Source organism: Vigna radiata, chromosome 6, assembly GCF_000741045.1.
Source record: "Vigna radiata var. radiata cultivar VC1973A chromosome 6, Vradiata_ver6, whole genome shotgun sequence".
In the NCBI taxonomy this organism is placed as follows: domain Eukaryota; kingdom Viridiplantae; phylum Streptophyta; class Magnoliopsida; order Fabales; family Fabaceae; genus Vigna; species Vigna radiata.
The window spans coordinates 25821766-25825305 of record NC_028356.1 but is presented as its reverse complement, the minus strand read 5'-3'; positions in this window follow the sequence as shown (position 1 = coordinate 25825305).

The following is a 3540-nucleotide window of genomic DNA, read 5'->3' as shown; positions in this document are numbered from 1 at the left end:
AGGAGGTGCATGACTTCTGCCCGGACACATTGTAAAAATTGAAATCATGCACCCCCACATGTTTTCAATGCCTGGTAATTGATTACGAGCACCTGTAATCGATTACACAGTCTTAAAGTCGTGTAAGGGATTCACGACTTCACTAGTAACCGATTACATCACAACAATAATCAATTATCAGTGCTAAAATTTAAATAGAAGGATCTGGTAATCAATTATAGTGTTATTCTAATCGATTATCAGAGGAAAAAAAAGGCTTAAAACTAAGTTAAAACATGAATTACATTCATGGTAATTTGATATACCAAAGGGATTTATGCATAAAAAAGTTGTCATGTTTTCTTTATCTTATCATAAATTAGATCATTTGTTTGTTAAAGTAGAAAATAAGATGTAATATAAAGAAAAAATATAGTTTATTAATATTAAAAAATTATTAATACAAAGATGTAAGAATTATTGACGATATGGCCATGTCCTCCTATGATGACCTTCGTTGTGGCAATAAGAACATTTTTTGGGTTTATCCGAGGTTGACTGATCCATCTTATTATGAATTCTAATAGTAGTTGGTCTTCCTGATGTCTTACGTCGCATTTCTTTATTTGGTATGAAGTTTGGACCAGTATGCACAAACCAATAATCTTCATTTTGGAGGGGTTGAAATTGTACTTTATACGTCTTGTGAAGAGTGTAAACCAAATCGAAATATTGGACTAGTGGTATATGTAAATATGCACAAATGTTAATGCATGATGACACCATTCGTTTAGCTTAACATTATACGAAATTAAATGTGGGCGACATTGGTGGGGTGTTAAGATTTCCTAAAAGTCAAATTCAGAATTTTCTCGATCATACAAATGCAAATTGTTATTGATTTTTCCGAATAATGTCAATAATTTCTTCTAAATATTTATAGCCTGCTTGTAACATATATTGTGCTTTTAAGCCTTGTTCAACAAACCATGATTGTGTCCTCTCAAAAGTTGTTTTTATTAAAGCACAAATATGTAATGAACATGCTCCCTTTAGCACATAGTTCATGCACTCAACAATATTTGTGATCATATGTTTATATCTTCTGCTTGCATCAAAAGTCTGAGACTATTTCTTTTGTGAAATTATTTCTATCCAAGCTACTTGTTAGGGGAATTGGTCTCTCATTGCGGTAAGTTTTGTTGTCAGAATGAGTTGCTTCACCTCGTAAGATGTAAGAACATAATAAAATTAAAATTAGAAGACTTCAGTGTATGAAATTTAAAAAGTAATTTGGTAGTAAAAATTAGTTAATTAGTACCCAAGTTTATGAATTGTCGCCTGAGTTCCCGATTTTTAAATTTGTTATTGAAGTTGGAGGCTAGATGACATATGCAATAAATAGAGTTTATATCATCCGCTTCCCAACTAACTTTTTCCGATCTTAAGGTTGATAAGTGATAACGGTGATTCTTACCATTATCAATAGTTGATGAAGGTTGAAAAACAATTATTTTCATGTGTCAATTTGGACCGAATTACGCCCTTTACTACTCGGAATGAGCTTAGAATCAAGCAAAACTCAATAAATGAGCACACCTACTGATGGGTGTTGAAAGGTAGTGCACTTACTGACAAGGGCTAAACAGGTTTGGGTCAGGCTCGTGACGTTAAACAAACGCTACTAGGAGGTAACCTAGAATTTCTTCTTACACTTTTGCATTTTAAATTCTTAGAATAGGTTGAATTTTTATTTTGGTATGTACTCTTGGCTTTACTACTTGTTCTGAAAATGTTTGACTGACTGATGTGCATGATGGATCTAATTGATGATTATTCGATGTGGATGAGAATTGAGTTGCAATGCATGTTGATCTTCTACGAAATAGATGTGTGATGAATTATGACTGTGGCTTTGATGCTAAGCAGGATGCATGACTGAATTTTGTGTAAGAAAGCATGTGTGTGAGATTTTGAGCTCTAGAGTTTTTATTGTTGTATGCATTGTTCACAGGAAAACATGAATGATATTGCCTTAATCTTGATGATTGGTTGGATTGCTTGTAAATGTCATATGATCAAGGCCATTTTTGAGACACCTTCTCTAGTCAAATTTTCACCCAAAGTGCTTGGAAATATTATACCCTTTTTGAACCTTAGCTTTAAACAGTATGTGAACCCTTGTTTTGAAATTATTTACCTTGAGTAGGGATGAGCTTAATTGCATGTGATGAAAAGGTTCAAGTTTGGGATTGTATGGGGGAAAATTGAAAAAGCAAGTGAAAAAAATTGAGCTCAAATGTTGTGAAAAGAAAAATTCATGAGAAAAAGAAAAGAAAAGAAGAAAAGCANGAAGAAGAGCTCAATGCAAAAGAAAAAAAAAGGGAAAAAGTTAGGAATGAGAGAGATTGGTGAGGAAGAGAGTTGTGCTTAAATATTGAATATTATGATAGCTCTCTTGACTCAAGGACTTTGCATTCCAGAAAAACCAATTCTTCTTATTAGCCTAACCTCATTACAAGCCTTGGAAAAGTCCTTTTGATGGCATTTGCATGTAAATATGTTGATTGTTTGAGATGAATGGCAATTTTGTTTCATGTGACTTGCGAATAATAGAGAGTTGGAGTGTTACCCTAAACACTTGAGTGATTGAGTGAAACACTTGCTTGATATGAACTGTTAATTTTCATAAGTGAATTTTTTGCTTAGTGGATTGATCATTCATAATGTTTAACATCTGTTGTGCAATCTCTAGATTGAAAGCATGCATGCATCTTATTTTGGATTTCACTGAGGATATTGAATTGAGTAGTTTTGTCATGTACTTTGGCATTGTTGAAACATTGGATGGAAGAGGATAAAGCCAAGTTTTGTTTTGTGTGTTGTTTTTTTTTTTTGTTTTGCTTGAGGACAAGCAAAATTCTAAGTTTGGGGTGTTGATGAAGGTTGAAGAACAGTTATTTTCATGTGTCAATTTGGACCAAATTACGCCCTTTACTACTTGGAATGAGCTGAGAATCAAGCAAAACTCAATAAATGAGTCGATAGAGAGTCAAAAGCGGTTTTTAGCGATATTATGCTTGTTTTGCATTGTTTTGTAGCTATTTTGAAGAAAGTGAAGAATGAAGTTGAAGATACAGGTCGTAAATTCAAGAAAAGAGCAGAAAAATGAAGATTTGAAGAGTCGACGCACCGCCCGGCAGCACACTTAAAACCGCCGGGCGGCCCAGGGCGAGGAGTAGGCATGGCGATTGACGCTGGGTGGTTATGAGGGAAATCGCCGGGCGGTGACGATTGCTGCTGGGTGGTTCTGAGGCTTTTGCCAAATCGTCGGGCGGCACACTTAAACCGTCGGGCGGTGGTTCGTTGGGCCTGTGCCTGTTTTCTGATGCGCTCCTCACCTATAAATACCCCTATTGCGAGTTCAGAGTTATTCTATTGACAGAGGAGAACAACCAGACCTAATTTTGCTCTCTAGAGAGGATCTCTTGGATGCTTAGGCTCCTTTTCATCTTTTCTAGGGTTTGCTTTTCCATTCTTCTTCCATTTTTCATCTAGTTT